Source organism: Macaca thibetana, chromosome 4, assembly GCF_024542745.1.
Source record: "Macaca thibetana thibetana isolate TM-01 chromosome 4, ASM2454274v1, whole genome shotgun sequence".
In the NCBI taxonomy this organism is placed as follows: domain Eukaryota; kingdom Metazoa; phylum Chordata; class Mammalia; order Primates; family Cercopithecidae; genus Macaca; species Macaca thibetana.
This window is the reverse complement of record NC_065581.1, coordinates 93,033,611-93,050,302: the sequence shown is the minus strand read 5'-3', so window position 1 is coordinate 93,050,302 and position 16,692 is coordinate 93,033,611.

Genomic DNA, 16,692 nt, shown 5'->3' with positions numbered 1-16,692 from the left:
TGTGTACATATACTGAGTGTGAAAAGGGGAACTCCATAACCAGAAACCAGGTGAATCATTAGAATTTTGGCTCACAATGGAAAGGAGGGGTTATGGATCATATTGCTTCTCAAGGAATCATGGCAAATGCTGCGTTGACTTACAGCTAAATCTCTCCTTCATGTCAACCGTAGGTCCACTTGGAAGTAATGAGAAAATCTATCCAAGCTTTTTGCAGTGGGACTTTGCTGCTATAAGAAAGCTTTACTCCTCTTGAGGAGATTTTTCTGAGACAGAAAAACTCCTGTGGAAAACCACAGATAAGGCATTGACTAGTATTTGGGCTCTTACTGGCCTGGATTGTGTCTAGAATTCTGATAAAATTGACCCACTAGAAAATTGAGAAATAGACCCAAAGAAACCTAGGTACATTCTTGAGGTCATCAACACTGTGCAGAGAAACTTCCGTATCCTTGATGCTGAAACTGGGAGAGCTTAACAGATACAAGATAATGGGGCAGCTAATGCTCTAAAGTAAGGTGGATGCTTTAAAGTCACCACTGTGTCAGCCAAGACTGAGTCAGCCAGAGGTCACAAACCCCATACCCTAGCAAAAACAGCAATGTATCTGTGGCTTCCGAGTCAAGGGATTCCCAAGGATGAAATAAACGGTGCCAGCCTCAAGAGTCCTGCTCCCAATATAGAGTATTGGGTGGACAACAATATTCTAAGTTAATTTGGTTACGCCATGAGCCACTGCTGTATCATTGAAACTGGGATAGTACATATGAAGTCTCTCTCCTCCCTTGCCCTCTGATTCTTCTAGGCCCCTCTCCCATAATCTCAGTTTATTTAAAGAGAAACATGACTACAGGTCAGGGTATCCCTATTCCCAATGGGTATCAAATGACATATGCACCTATCCAAGAATGTTGAGGAATTTCAGGAAAATAAGGGAATAAAACTTTTAGGATATTTGGATATGGACACACAAGTCACGTTTTAAACTGGATTTATAGAAAGAAAAAGATTGTCTGATTTAGCTAATGGGGTTTAAGCAGGATTCACAGTGGGAAAGGCAAGCTAACATGATCTCATGAGTGGAGCCCTTTGGGGCAATTCAATGTACTGTTGTTTTTTTCTATATCCGATTGTATAGTAATTAATATATTAAGTGCTTATACTTCATCATCAGTTAAGTGCCTGGGGAGATTATCACAACTGGGAAAGGCCAAATGTAGTGAAGTGTTAATGGGACACGTAAATCAGTTTCTGGTCTTGTTCTCTACTTCCTCCCAGATGATCCAACAAAAACAGTATAAAGAAAAAGAGAGGCCAGGCGAGGTGGCTCACGCCTGTAATCCCAGCACTTTGGGAGGCCGAGGCGGGCGGATCATGAGGTCAGGAGATCGAGACCATCCTGGCGAACACGGTGAAATCCCGTCTGTACTACAAATACAAAAAATAAAAAATTAGCCGGGCGTGGTGGCGGGCACCTACAGTCCCAGCTTCTAGGGAGACTGAGGCAGGAGAATGGCGTGAACCCGGGAGGCGGCGGAGTTTGCAGTGAGCGGAGATAGCGCCACTGCACTCCAGCCTGGGCGACAGAGTGAGACTCTGTCTCAAAAAAAAAAAAAAAAAAAAGGAAAAGAAAAAGAGAAAAGAAAATCAGGCCTTGATTGCAGACTCGAAGGGAACATGGGCGCTAAAAGATGCAATATTTTAATACAGCAGCACTGTATGATCAGTGAAACAGGGTAATGAGAGCTAGAAATTTAGAAGAGATTATCGCCAACTGAATCAAGTTGTTAGTCTCACAATCCCAACTATCCATGTAACTGAATCCATTGCACAGACTAAACTCTTGGTATGCTGTCTTGGACTGTACCAATGCCAGCTTTTCTATACAGCTGGCTTCTGAGGACAAAGATCAAGTCACATTCATGTGACATAGCCACCAATATACATTTGTAGTAACCTCCCAAGTTACTACAGGTTACTCCCAGGGGTACCAAGATTCCTCTGCCATTTGCCATCAGTAGTACATAGGTCAGCATGAATGTCCCTACTCTCTATGGTGCAAAGCTTTCACTCTACAGATGATGTCCTGTTAATGAGCCAGTCAGGAGCTTCCATTGCAATGGTCTTGACTGTGGTGCTGACACACTTCTATCAACCATGGCAGCTGATAAATTCTGAAAAAAAATCAGGGTTCCAATTGTCAAATAAAGTTTCTTGGGACTATATGAGCAGATTCACAATGTTCAATCCTTCTGGTAGTCAAAGAAAAACTGCTGTCTCTTCATTCGCAACAAACAAAAACAATGTTCAGGATCTTACTGGAACCTTTGGGTACTGGAGATGGTATGTTCTTCACTTGGAAATTCTACTCAGACTTCTATATTAGCTGGTCCAAAACATCAGCATCTTCTGAATGAAGCATAAACCAACACACTGTGTTAGCAGGCTGTGGCCTTCTCTTGACATTTGGGGTCCCACATCCCTAATTAACCTGTAAGCTACCAGTTTCTGTGACTAATGATTTTTCTAATTGGAGCCCCAGGAAAATGTAAGCAGCTTCCATTCACAGGAGCCCTTTGGGATTTTGGACAGATCACCTCCTTAACATACAGGATATACTCCTACCAGGTACACCTCATTTGAAAAGTAGCTATTAGCTTGCTGCTGGGCTCTTGTCAGAACTGAACTCCTGTTCCTGAAGACCCTATGACTGTCTGGCATACTATTTTCATTTTGGAGTGTACCAATTCAGATTCAATGACAAATAAAGATAAAAAGGGGTCCTATGAACCTTGCTTATCAAATAGAAAGAGTATATTCCAGCTTGTAGCTCGCCCAGCTTTCCAGTGGCATCTCAGCTTTACATGAAAAAGTGGTTCACTCAACTGTTGCAAGTGCCTTAAATTTAACTCTCTACCAGACCTGCCATCCCACACCAGACAGCTCGGACCATGATTTGATCTACATTCACCTTAGCCATAGCAAAAAATCCATTGGAAATAGAGGAGATGGTCTCAGCTTCTGTATTTCCCATGCGATACCTGTCAACACCTCCAGATGTCTTTCCCACGCCCATTTCTGTAACTCTTGCTTAACCATTCAGTGCAGACAGACAAACACCATTAAGCTGTTGGTTTAGACAAATAGGACAAGTTGGATTGACTGCCTTCATGCAGCCTTTTCAAAACAAGGAGTACAACCAGTCACTCATACTTAACTTAGTGGGTTAAATTAATCTCAGACCCTGTAGGACCCTTGAAAGTCAGCAGGAATTGACTAGTGAAATAGCTCAGTTGGCTCCCTACAGTGACACATCGTTATCATTAACACCTGTGTCTTGTAACTTATCTCATGTCACAGATTTCCCCATTTTTCCCTGAGGTTCTCTAATCACATTACCCATGTAACTCAGTCACTTTCTTCACACAATGAATGTCATGAAAACATAAAGTAGTAAAGAATTCATAAAACAGTCAACAAGTTAGGAGGTATATTTTTCCCTCTTATGTAAAAATCGAATACTTTATTTTTTTCTCTTGGTAAACCAATATTGAACATAAATGAATCACATCTTTCATGGGCGTAAGCTGTTCCTATTATAGCATAATTCAGGCACCTTCAGAAGCTGTTCGAGGCCATTATTTTTTCCAATAACATAAATATTATAAACTTTGGGTATAAAAGTAATTATCCAGTCCATGTTCTAGGTCAGATGACATGTAATACATATTATTTAAATGCTGCCATATACTTCTCCCAAATTACTCAATGAGTATATATTTTATCATCCCAACTATATGTCATCCTCCTTTTCTATCACTGAATAGAAACTGTTCAATAAATATTCACCAGAGTAAATAAAATATAGATAATTACAAATACCTTTTAAGGTTGTCTAACTTATTAAAGTGGTTTTTAAACCTTTGATTATGAAATAGATATTACATATACTGTTCATAACCTCCTTCCCTGCATCCTCTGCATGTACCTCTCTGTGAATATTCCTTGAAGATTTAAGTTTCTTAAAAGGTAAGCATTTCCTACTTACTGTAAAAGTATATACTTAGTTACATTTCCATTAACAGATTACCCTGTGACCTCCAAGGACTGAATCAACCACTGAATTTGTTAGTTTGGGACTACCTATGTTCGTTCTCCTAATAGGTTCCAGCATTGTCCAAAAAAAAAAACAAAATCTCTGTCATAGTTAAAATTAATATAGAAAGCAATGGAAACTTGCTTTTTTTAAGGAACTAAATCATTTTTGTTGTCTAGCCTTAGCCACGGCATGCCTAGATCCATGTTACACAAGACAGATTTTTATTCATTTTTGGTCTTTTTGAGTTTTTCCTGGACACCCTTGTTTAATACCAAGGTGACATTCCCTAGGTTAAAGCAGCTGGTGTCTCATCACTCCTTTCTATTTGTTCTTGCTGGTTTCTCCACTTAAACTTTAAGCTGCTTGGGGTCAGAGTTTAAATCATACTTACTCTTGTGCCTGCCATCATCACTTCAGTTCTTGCCCCATAGGCCCTCAATAAAGAGAGGCTGAATTACACTCTAAAGAAACTATGTCAGGGGAGCCCTAGAGATGTAGTTTTCCTTTCAGCCATATTTGCATCTTAATGCGCTATAAGAAGACCAATGCCTAAGATCAATGCCTCAGCTTTTGAACCAGACACCCAGCAGTACAAGATCACTGATTCCCCTAGTTTACATCAATCCAACCACGTTTAGATAATACAGTATTGTTCCAGAAAATGTAATTGAGATATCAAAATATGTCACCATGTTATTCTTCCTAGATGAAATCATGGTGATGAGCCACCATCACCAGGAATACATTTGAGAGCTTATTTTTTACGCATTAATGATGATGGTTTCCCATTGATTTAGTCATTCACTTTCATTGATCCCTCTGGCTATCAGTGAAGAGAAAGCTAAAAGTGCCAGGATTTTCATCTGTGGGCCTGGAATTTTGTGAAACAAATTTACCTTCCCTGACCACCTGAGCAATTCACAGTCTATGGAGGTAAAAATTTAAAAATAAATAAACATATGGATATGAAACTTTATCTGTGATAACATAAATATTGAATCAGCATGGAAATGAAACAAGTGTATTTTGTTTACAGAAACTAAAACCTGTTTTTTAGGAGTACTTTTCAGTCAATTGTCTATAAAAGTTTATATGGAAGTGTCCATGACATGCTATTAACATGAAAAGACTTACACTGCATAAGTGAGGAATTTCTAATAAAAATTGTGCAAAAATGTTAAAAGATTTTTAAGTGGGCTAGTTGCAGTTTAATTTTTAAATATTTCCCAAGCTTTAACCTGAAGGTGGGAGTGAATGAAGAAGTCTGGTTGACTGATTACCTTTAACTATGGTGTGTTGGAAGACTAAGCATTGAGATGGTCCTTGAAGAAGCACAGACATTTTATTTCATTTTATTTTCAGATTTCTTTAACATTAATACTAACTTCTCCTTTATTAATATCTTAAAATAAAATAAGTGGAAAAATTTTTTTATTTTATAGAAGACAAATACAGCAAGGAGTCAGGAGACCAGGATTTGAACTCTGTTTCTCTTAACCACTCTGCAACCTTGAGCAAGTCATTAGAGTAATAGAAATGGAATGCTCTCTATATTTCTAATCAACATCTGAATGCTGTGACTCTATTAAGAATGCCAAGCATCCCATTTACAGCTAAATGAATAAAATTGTGTTTTACACAATCAGTCACAGGTAAAAAAATCACACAATTTAAATGTATCTGTAAGGAATTTTAATTGTACATTAGAGTTTATGAGAGTATCACTTTATAGCATTGTTGTAAAACTTTGGTTGAATCATCACATTTATTCTGAAATATTCATTTTACATATTTGCTCTTTGAGAATGCGTTCTGCTGAATACTCCCTCCAGAATGCAAGATAGAAAGCAAAATTATGAACATTTATGTAATAATTTTATACTTACAAGTGTAATTTGGGGATTATTTGAATTTATAAAATTTGCATTTTATAATATAGACATGAATTTATAAATAAAATGCAAATACTTATAAAAATGTAATAATGCATCCACCACAATGAAAAAGAAAATATAAAAAATATATATTAAAGTATAAAAATATTGTATGTGGTTATCCTTTGAATCCTTTTGCCTTCATAAGACACTAAATTGTTTAGCTCTGTATCTAATATCGTAATTTTAGGTATGTGTGAGGTGTGAGTATGTGTGCTTTCTTTTTCAAAGTATTTTTATAAATTTGTCTAGAATTTTATTTAGTTTAATTCATCAATTAGATTACACAAAATAGTTTGCCTTTGATGCTCAGATTTTACTATATAAAAGTAATAAAAGACTTTATTTTTAAAAACTTATATTTTTATTGCTATAATTAAGGAGTCATATCCTAAAATTCAAGCGGGAAAACAGTTGTTATCCCAAATACCAAAATAATAGAACTTGTATTTAGTTACCTTAATTGGATTAAATAATTTAAGCCAGTCTCCAAGGGGTTGAAGTGTTTCCCTCTATGTCTCCCTTCCTGCAGCTCTCTCTTCCTCAATCATTCTTTCTCTTCATCACACACAAGGCAAAACATGGTTTCACAAGGAACATTCAACTAACAACAACTTGTTGATAGAATAACCTATATAATTTCCATAATTTTAAATTTATCTTTATAATGTTTAATTTATATTTAACATTGCAAATACTTAATTTAAACCATCATCCTCTAGGTGGCATATGATTATGAGCATTATAAGATACAGTTCAATGGTACTTAAAGATATGCCATTCCAATATTGGTGTGCCTTACCTCCCCGTATGTTATATTTAACTGTTTAGTCTGTCTTACTAATGACAATGACCTTAAATCCTGGCAGATCTTGACTTTCAGCTCACCAGTAATTCTTTATAGAAATTCTTGCCATAATTTTTGGCTGACTAGTTATTTGCATTCTCACAGATAATTCTGAGACCATAATTCCATAATTGGAATTATGTTAGAATACATTGACTTTAATTTATCATTAACATGATTATGGGCAATAACTGATCAAAGTATTACACCTTGCTTTCAATTTAGGATGTATCAGTCCCAATACAGATTAATTACTGTTGGATATACTGTGCATAGTAGTCACCCTACTGTTACCCAAATGTTAAACATATGTATGGAAATAATCAAATAATCTTTTGATTCAGCTCCTGACATACCTACTGTCTTCATGTCATGGCCACATGTGGATATTTGCAGCAACTACAAATTTAAATACAGCTTTGAATGTTCTTAGTCAAGCCCTAAATATAACCAACTAAAATTTTCAAATTTAGAAAACCAACAGTAAAGTCATTATTCACAGCCCCTCTTGACTTTTAGTGCAGCTATCCACATTTACTTAAACCATCCCTTGTCAGTGGACTTGCTCAGTGCATTTTTGCCTATGTCTACACAACAGGGAAATAAAAGCTCAGATGCAGTTTGAATGAAAACAAACCAACAAAAATTCCTGACATTGGAGAAGGTATTAAGGCAATATTCACTAACAAATTCCCTAGATGATGGTTCAACTGTCCCCTCCTATTTCTTATATAGCCTGAGACTTGCTCCTTTAAGGTGATGAAGCATACATCTCTCTCCACCAACTGCAAGAGCAAGAATGGCACTTTAATTCGCATTCCCATCAAATTCTAGTGATAATAATATCAGGAAATTCATATTGACACAATGGGCCACCTTTTAAAGTTCCTAACCTTTATTTCTGGATATACTTATCCATATTGCTTAGAACACAAGTCCTATGACCAAGGGTTCCATGGAGTAAAATGCCACGTTGAAATAAATGTCTTTTTATCATTTCTCTAAAATATTAAGCCATAAATTGTGTGGGGTAGTTTTGTTTTTAAGATTTCAGTACATGAGAAATTGAGAGCACAAATTTTATTATTTAACTGACCCCTCCCGATGTTCACTTATTCCTCCATCCCCCTTGCTCATATTCATTCATTGAACACAACTCTATTTTCTCGCACTCCAACTAGAAATCATAAAACAGTAAACATGGTTTCAGAAGAAATGACTACTGCCCTAAGAAAACTTCTACAGGAATACCGTCTGGTGCTAAGATACTACACAACTCCAGAAGCACCCAAATAGTGCAGGAGCTTCCTGGTACAACGTTTTCTAATCCTCCTATATCCCTGTTTTAGCCACTACACCTAAAGAAAAATAAGAGCTTTGGCTGATTGCAATTTCAAAGAAGATTTTAAAGGGTAAGTTTGGTGCTTCTCTCATCTCCTTCAAGAAAAAGCTTCTTATCCTCAAGCGTTGCTGAGCTTTTGATAGTGTTGCTGCTGAAAGAGATTCCCCGCCCAGGCAGGTGCTCCGTTCTTAACCTGGAAGTAAGACCAATTCCGCAGGAACAGGTAAAATAGGTGTGTTTCCTGTCCTCAGCTAAGACGCCTCTCAATGAACAGAACAAACCTAAGCAATGCAAACTGTTCTGCGCTTTAAAACAACAATGACAAAAAGTTTGGTTCCAAAGGGTTTGTTTTCTGTCTTTCTTTTTTCATGCTTGATCATACCCTTAACAGCCCAGGTACTGAGTAACACACAAAGTAACTGTACGGAAGCCAGGATCACAGCGTGTCTGTGTCAATTTCCTGAGGTGACTGTCAGAAAATCTGGAGAGGCACCATTGTGGCGAGGGAATGAGCTCAGAATTCACCGAGGACCATTCACCCTGGGAAGGAATAGGACGGGGCAGTAGGGCTCGCGAGCCAGGCTTTGGGGAAGGCGAGAAGGTGGGTCAGGGAGGACTTTGTGGAGAAGGCTTTGTCAGCGCGAGATCCGGTGAAGGGTGGCAGATGGGGGCGTTTGCGCACTGGCATAAGGTAGGAACGCAGGGACGGTAAGAGTAGAGATGACCCTGTTTGGGGTGACCAGAGGGTCGGGGCCATCTACTGCTGCTGCTGGTGTGGGAGCCTGGGGGCTGGAAGGTGAGGCGGGACTGTGAGCTGCAGGCAGCTGTCCCCGAGAGGGAGAGGGGTTCAGGTTGCCAGCAGGTGGAGTTGAAATCAAACATCCCCTTGGGGACCACAGAGCAGCACCCTCCGTGGACCCTCTGCCTGGAGGACGGAGAATCACAGCAGCTGGTTTGGGGTGCCTCCCAAATCAAAAGATGTTCTCTCCGCGCCAAGCTTTGAAGCCCGACCCCCGGCACTCTCCCGCCTACTCACCAGTCCTGGGGGTAAAGCGCCATCCGGGGCGCTCGCGAGGGCTGCGCGGCGCAGGAGGCAGGCAGGGCCAGGCGGCGGTGGCGGCGCTGTCCTAAGAGCGCGACGGGAGCTGGGGGACACCGAGGCGGCGACAGCGACGGGGGCGCGGGGAGCTGCAGGGGAGAGCAGTGAATCTGGAGCTGCTGCGCCGCGCGCGCGCTCTGCCCATCTCCGGCTTCGCTGAAGCTGCTACAGCTACTGCTGCTGGAGGGGAGGGGGGCGAGGGGGAGGGGAGGAGGCACGCGGTAGGGAGAGACGGAAGAGCAGGAAGGGTGGGGGGTGAGCGAGGGGAGAGGGGGAGATGGTCGCCCAAAGTTGAGGGGGTGGGGAGGGAGGCGCGCAGGAGCACAGCAAAGGTTCCCACCAGATGAGCTCGGGAGGGGAAATGGAAGATGAGGCCATGGGTCTCTCCCTCGCCCTCCTTCTACCCAACCCTTCTTCCCCCTTCGCGCCCTTTCCTTGGGCTCTTCCTCTCGTGGCTCAGGCTGGGGGTTACCCAAGCTTGGCAGCAGCCACGGCTTCAGCGCGCTGGTGCGAGTGCTGAGTCCGGGAGGCAGCCGCTACAGCTCGCCGCGCCACCGGCCTGTGGCACCTGTGCGCGCACACCGCCGCCCGCTCCATTGCGGCGGCTCTTGGACCAGGATCCCGTAGCCTGTCGCCCTCCTTCTCTCCGCTTTCTGGACAGATTATGATCCTACATGTGCATCCATGACATCTGTATAGTCCCCCTTTGGTGTTTGTTTCCCTGGCCGCTCTTTGGCACCGGCTGTCCCGCCAGAAGGCGCCAGCAGGGAGCTCAACGCCGGCAACCATCGCCTGCCCCTTGGAGCTGTTGCCTGGGCAGTGGTGGCCTTGGTTGTTTACCGCCGGGGTTGACCAGCTAAAGAGGTAAAAAAAAGAAATATATACATATATCATTTTGACCCAATTGCCTCGGACCGTGTTCTCAATGATCTAGGAAGGTTGTAAGTGTGAAGGGCATAGTGACAGCCCCATTACTTTCTGTCTTGGTTTCCTTCCTCCCTTTTCTCAACATCCTAAAAACCTAGGGATTGAAAGATCTCTGAATCTCTTTATCACAGAGGTTTTCATTTCCCCCTGCATTTTCCTAGGGTTGGTCCCGCTTTCGTAGTGTGGATTTTCTTTTGCTCTATTTGACTCTAAATCAATCCTGTATATTCGCAAACTACAAAGAGGTGCATGCAAATAGATATTGTACTGAGGACAGATACACGCGCGAGATCGAGAGGGTGAATTAACACACATTCAGTAAATATAAAAACAACTGAACATTATTAACTGATTTCCGTGAGCCGTAATTTTACTTTATAATTTTCACGTGGTAATTGGGAATAGACAGGGAGCAAGTAGATTATGTGTCTAAAAGGTATGACTAGAAAAAAAAAAAGCCTGGTAAAACTCTCCTCAAATAACATAACACATAAGGTGAGCTAATTATTCCCAGACATTCCCAGGAGGGAAAGAGATTCTGATTTTGTTTGGCTGGCTGGTTGTGTTGCTTTAAAAAAAAATTTTTTTTTTAAATGAAGTAATCCTTCAGTTGGTGGAATCATTTTTTTAAAAGCCTAAAGGATCATAGTCTCTAGAATAAATAAAGTAGGCATTTCGTTTTACATGTGTGTCTTATATAACAAATGTTCTCAGATTTTAAAAAGTGCTCTCTTGACTGTAAATGGAATGTGGAAAAACATTTTCAGTGCAATAGGCCATACCTAAATATTGATTAAAAACCTCTAGATTTTCCTGTATACATTCACATGAAGGAAAAAACAATGTTGGAGATAAAGTGTTACTTGATGGGCTGAGTGGCATCAACTTGCTAGACTCTATCCTGTTGAGTATATCTGCTAATGAAAATATTTAGTTCAACATCTACCCAATGACCTGAATGAGAGAACCACCTCCTTATTTAGGAACAAACATCTAATTATTCGAATACACCTCCCTTTTAAAAGGCATGTGTTACTGTCTTCAGAGATCCAGAGGTGTACCATGCAAATTAACCCACTGTTATTCTTTCCATAAAGACCATAGAAAGAAAAGGTTTGCAAAGACTTACAATTCATTCAGCTCCCTAAGTCTTCTCAGTGGTGCCTATATTACAGAAGTGAACAATAAATTTTGTAAATGCCAGTGGCCACTTGGGCAGAGGATGGTTACCAAGAATTAATTAAATCTCTGTTTTCTCATTTCTATTTAAAATATTTCTCATCCCTTCCTTATTAAAGTAATTTACCTTTGAGAATTTTTGCTATTTTCTTCCTATAATTATGAAACTATAACGCAATAGCTTATAGTCTCATTTTATGGTTCTAAAATGGCAAAGACAAAAATGCAAACTATAATGCCTTACAGCCAAGCAAAGGAAAAGGGTGATGTTTGGGGTAGAGCAAGCAAGCTTCTAACTCCTGCCTCCAGCTTACATCCCCAGCCACTTGGCCCACCAGAGACAAGAACAGGATGATAAGCAATGGAATGGCATTGAACTCTCCTGTTGAAGGACTTGTGTTTCAATGTAGATTCTGAGCCTGGGTGAAAACTTCTCTGTCATCTTTACTACAGCATTCTTACCCTTTTATGCTTCTTTCTCCTTCTACATCTCTATTACTGTTGTACTGTGTTAAGCATTACACCATGGGAAAATTAAGGAATTAATACAATAAAAGCTTAATTTTAAAACCCTGACCCTTTGAACTTATTTAATTGAAAACAAATTCTCATGCTGAAATTTTCTAAAATCAGAAAGATTCAAAACCCTGTCTTTGAGCTGATATTGCATGAGTGCCAGATATTGGTTAGCAAAGGAAATATCATTGCTCTGTTTATTGAACACATATCCAATGAGCACTCCCTGTAGGCAGGCAATATGTTAGGTCCCAGGGATATCACAGTTAAGAAAATTGCTAACTGTGCCTTTGTGAGGCTTAAGAGTCCAGTGATAGAATGAAAAAAGCTTTATCACTAAGAAAGATGTGCTAGTAATAATGATGATCATGACAAATTTCAAGCTTAAAGAAGAAATATTTAATAATTTAGTTATAGACATTAAAAAGATTAGGAGTAAAGGAAGACAGATTATGAGCCTCTGCTATCACCAGCCCTTATGTGAGCTGCTGAAGAAACGAGGAGACTGAAGGGTTAGTTAAGAAAGTCACATTTGTTGTAGTAACAGAATACAGTGGATACTTTTTAGGCAAGAGAAAATTTTGGTGAGCCTTAACTTTAAAAAATAAACATCTGCTTTTATTCAAAGTGAGAAAAATGGAGAATAATAAATGTTTCTGAGGTTGCAGACACTTCTAAAAATTATATATGTACTATATGATTAGCACTGCTGAATGCATAGACTGAATCTATTATAAAGACAGTGGCAAAAATGAGCATTTTCCCTTTTTCCTCCCAAACAATGTACCAAAGAATCAAAAGGAAAAAAAGTCACAACTTTTTTTCAGTAAAATCAAAAGATAGATAATCTGCAGTTTCCAAAATTTGTATATGAGATCCCAGAACTGCTGAGATCAACCAGAAGTTTCAGAAGAGAAAGAAAGAAGGGCAGAGAGTGGGCCCAATGATACCTAATTTGAGAATATGCAAAAAAAAAAAAAAGATTCTTGAAAGTGACAGTTTCACTCAGAAGAACAAAATCAATTTCCATTGATTACAACAATGGATTCAGGAACTAGAGTTGGGGTATAGCTGCAAATGGAGGAAAGAAAGAAACCTGACAAATGTAGAGGACTCTGTTGTGGCTAATCTCAGGAAACCTACAAAAATATGATTTCTGAAGCTAAGATCTTACTGTGACTTATGAAACCTATATATCTTGTTTGCACCAATCAGTGTAGGACCTGGAATTTCCAACAATCAGTGTGGCTAGTGAAAGAAGCCCACTTGGATGTGCCTTGAGGGAAGTAATGGAGGGATACACAAAAATGAGGCAGAGGAGTGAGTCTATCTCTGTAACAGCAGTGAAGAGAAACCCTGTGAAAACCCCAGATATTATTTTGCTCTCCTTTTCCCAAGAACCTAGATGAGAAAAATTTAACTCAGTTATATATGAGTAATTGAAGAAAGAATGGACACACTGTCGACACAAAAGCAGTATAGGAAAAGACTTGCAAAGGAGTAGTAAAATGTTTCCATTGTTGAAGAACACACACCACAACAATGTTGTCATGGAGAAGTTGAAAAATTTGTTCTAACATTACGGCAAAAATTTTCAAAAAGGCACAATGAAGGAATTGCTTCTATAAATTAAAACTACAAGGTACAAATGCAAGAACTTGGGAAGGGATGATGACAGACAATAGGAGCTGGTGACACATAGCTGGAGAAACTCAGAAAAGAAGTGAAGAAAAAAAATACCTTCACGAATTAAGAATATAAATAGAAGAATTACGAGGTAAAATGCACACTGAGATAGACACAGGCAGGAAAAGAAGAGACAGAAATGAGGAAGGCTAACAAAATAAAATGCAAGTAAAGAAAAACTACACAGGAGTAGAGAGAATACAAAAGATGGAGAAGATAGGGAATGGTAATCCAATAGATATACAATTAGAGAAAAGAAATAAATGATGGGAAAATAAATATGTAAATATATTATTAAAGAAAGAAACATTCTTCAAATGAAAGATGACTTGAAATTTCACTTTGAAAAGAAACAGCGATTACCAGGAAAAACTGCCCCAGAATCATCAACATTGAGATGTGTCCTAGTACAGTAACTAGAATTTAAATACAAAAAAAGAATTTTTTTAGACATGCAGGCAAAAGCAATCAGTAACTTATAAAGAAAAATACTGATACTGGCCTCAGAAGTCTTCACTGCAACTTTAGTGGAATCGAGCCATTCAGTATCAGTGGAACAAAGCTTACAAGAAACCAAAGAAAATAAATTGAGAACTAAGGTTTTTTTTATTTTCTTTTTAGCTAAATGGTTTTTCAAGTACAATGGGAACAGACAAACAATGGTGAACATGCAAGAACTCAGGGACTATTATTCTCATGAAACTACCTTCAGGAAATCACTAGAATAATGAATGAAATTCGGCTTTCTAATAAATAAGTAAAAGAGACATGCTGAATCAAGGACTGATTTTCAAGTTAATACATTCAATGTATTTATCTACTGACCTACATGTTAGAATATGAGAATTAAAGCAATATAATGCAATATAAATTTTATAGAACAAATAGACTCTGACAATATAAAAATGATATGAAATATAATGGCATCCATTGTCTAATGGCTGGGAGTCCAATAAAACCTCTTAAAAGAACAAATAAGTAGCATGACATTTAGCCACACAAAGATGAAACGTAATCCAAATTATTTGATAAATTATCTAGTCAAGCAGGAAGGCATTGAGGAATAAGAAACACTAATTTTTATCATTACTTACTTTAACAGACTAGCAGAAACATTTCTTACTTTAACTTAAAAATAGAGCGATGCAGATAAATAATTACAAAAGTAACACAGAACAAAATGAAAATCTTTGTAAATATTAAGAATACATATATAGGCTGGGCGTGGTAGCTAACACCTGTAATCCCAGCACTTTTGGAGCTGAGGCAGGCAGATCCTTTGAGCCCAGGAGTTTGAGACTAGCCTGGGCAACATGGTGAAGCCCAAACTCTACAAAAAATAGAAAAATTAGCCATGCGTGGTGGCACAATCCTGTAGTCCCAGCTACTTGGAGGGGCTGAGGCAGGAGGATCGCTTGAGCCTGGGAGATTAAGGCTGCAATGAGCCATGATCGTGCCACTTCACTCCAACCTGAGTGACAAAGACAGACCTTGTCTCAAACACACACACACACACACACACACACACACACACACACACACACACACACATACAGAGAGAGAGAGAGAGAGAGAAAATAAAAGAAAACAGAACACAAAATGAAGGAGTTTTACAAGGTAACAATTGAAAACATAACATATGTTTTACCACCAAATACATGCACAAAACATAACAATGTAGCAGAACCAAAAGTAAATATTTCCATTATATCAATAAATGTAAATAAAATTTTCTCCTGTTCTATAGGCAAAAGTAAAGATTTTTATATTTTATCACAGAAAATAGAGTTCTATGTTTTATATCTACAATAAGAAAACTCAGAACACTTAACAAATAAAAAGATGAACAAACATATATCAGGGAAATGGAAACAAAGAGTAAGCAGGCATTGCAATCTTAATCAGAGATTAGGTGGCATAAAGCCTAAAACATGTTAAACAAGATAAAGAAGGATATTTTAAGGTGGTCACAAAACAGACACCTTCCTATTAAAACAAAGCAATTATGAATATCTGTGTAGAACATTATATATCACCAACATTCCTACAGCAGCAATTATAAGATATTCAAGGAGCTAGCATGAAGCCCACGGTTAATAAGGGTCTTAATACTTTATAAAATGTAAGTAAAGTTTTGAATATTAAATGTCATATACACTTTTCAGACCAATCTCACTTAAGAGCATCAGTGCAAAAATCCTAATTAAAATATTAACAAATGAACCTGAATAGCACATTACTCTATCAACACTAAGTATATTTGTCTTTTTTATCAAAAAAGTTAGGAATGTTACCGTATTAGAAAATCTATTAACGTATTTGGTCACTTCCCTTACCTATAAAATGGAACTGCAATATTAGTATCCACTTTATGGGATCATTTTTTCATTGATTAAAAGAGTTATTGCATGCCAAATCTTTAGCAAAAATGCCTGGCATAGAGTGAGCTTTTCATAAATGCTATCTGTTGTGTTTATCGGCACTCACAAGATATTAAAATATAACTATGCTTGCAATAGTAATATAAGTCTTCTTATAATTTTCTTAAATAATTAACTTCTTATGTTAATTTATTAATATTGTATTCTCATATTTTACCCCTTCTCCTTTGGGTTTTTTATTATTGTTCTTTTAGGCCCTCTGTTCTTTTTGTAATTGAAATCAATTTGTAAAGTCAGAGAGTACCTAAGACCAACCACTTATTTTAAAATAATTTCAAATGATAATAGTAATATATGAGTGCACTGCCTCTGTTTTAAATAGACTTTTTTAAGGGCAATTTTAAGTTCACAGCAAAATTTAGCAGAAGGTAGAGTTTCCACGTAGTGTCCACCACATACATGCACAGACTCCCCATTGTCAACATCTCTCATGAGAGGGGTGTATTTGTTATAAGCAATAAACTTATATTGATACCTTATCATCACCCACTGTCTATAGTTTACATTAGGGTTCACTTGATGTTGTGCATTCTATGGATTTTGACAAATGTATAATGGCATGTATCTATTATTGCAGTATCATACAGATAATTTCACTGTCCTAAAAATTCTGTTTCACCTA